The following is a 1,076-nucleotide window of genomic DNA, read 5'->3' on the forward strand; positions in this document are numbered from 1 at the left end:
GTTTTTTCTTTGTTACAGAACAGAGTTGACATCTCCCTCCTGTATTCTACAGATCTTGCATGATTTGTTTGTTTGACCTAATGGATACGTTTGAATTGAAGTAACATTGTATTTAATTTTCCATTGGAAAACAGATCACAGAATCAATTAGGTTGGAAAAGACCCCTGAGATCAAGTCCAACCTATGGCCGAACACCACCATGGCAGCTAGACCATGGCGCTAAGTGCTGCATCCAGTCTTTCCTTAAACACCTTCAGGGACAGTGACTCCACCTCCCTGGGCAGCCCATTCCAATGTCTAATTCCAATGTCTGTCTTCCCGTGAAGAAATTCTTCCTAATGCCCAACCTAAACCTCCCCTGGTGCAGCTTAAGATGATGTGCCTTTATTCCATCACTAGGTGCCTGAGAGAAGAGACCAACCCCCACCTCCCTACAACCTCCTTTCAGGCAATTGTAGAGAGCAATAAGGTCTCCCTTGAGCCTCCTTTTCTCCAGGCTGAACACCCCCAGCTCCCTCAGCTGCTCCTCTTAGGACTTGTGCTCCAGACCAGCTCTGTTGTCCTTCTCTGGACCCACTCCAGCACCTCAATGTCCTTTCTGAAGTGAAGGGCCCGGAACTGGACACAGCACTCAAGTGTCTCACCAGTGCTGAGTACAGAGGAACGATCACTGCCCTGGTCCTGCTGGCCACACTATTGCTGATACAGGCCAGGATGGTACTGGCCTTCTTGGCCACCTGGGCACAACTAGCTCAATTCACCCAACCTGACTTATCACAGATTAGCACAGACAAGGAAATTTGAGAACATTTTATGAGAAACGTGTGAGACTGCAACAGCCTTACTGCTTACCTAAGTCGCAGCGTGTTCAGTCCCTCCTAGTCCGGTGCAGCCGTGACACACACGTTAAACGGTAAAACTCCGTAGCTCTTTACCAGGAGTCAGCGCAATGCCGGCGGCCCAGGCGCACGGCAGGGCTCCCAGCCACGGGCGGCATGGCTGAAGGACGCTCCCGGCAGTGCCGCAGCCGGGCGGGAGCGGCTCTCCCGGGACGGGGACGGAGCGGGCGGGACAA

General features: G+C 52.2%; 1 protein-coding gene across 1 annotated transcript in view; it reads right to left on the bottom strand.

The window, feature by feature from the left end:
* Nucleotides 1-1,070, bottom strand: part of RHNO1 (RAD9-HUS1-RAD1 interacting nuclear orphan 1) — a 4,627-nt gene extending 3,557 nt beyond the window's left edge. Inside the window, exon 1 of the mRNA XM_008634941.2 lies at nt 854-1,070. The gene's annotated coding sequence lies outside the window, so the exon portion shown is untranslated. The remainder of the gene's footprint in view (nt 1-853) is intronic.
* Nucleotides 1,071-1,076: the final 6 nt, after the last annotated feature.

The sequence above is a fragment of the Corvus brachyrhynchos genome, unplaced genomic scaffold, assembly GCF_000691975.1.
Source record: "Corvus brachyrhynchos isolate BGI_N302 unplaced genomic scaffold, ASM69197v1 scaffold44, whole genome shotgun sequence".
In the NCBI taxonomy this organism is placed as follows: Eukaryota; Metazoa; Chordata; class Aves; order Passeriformes; family Corvidae; genus Corvus; species Corvus brachyrhynchos.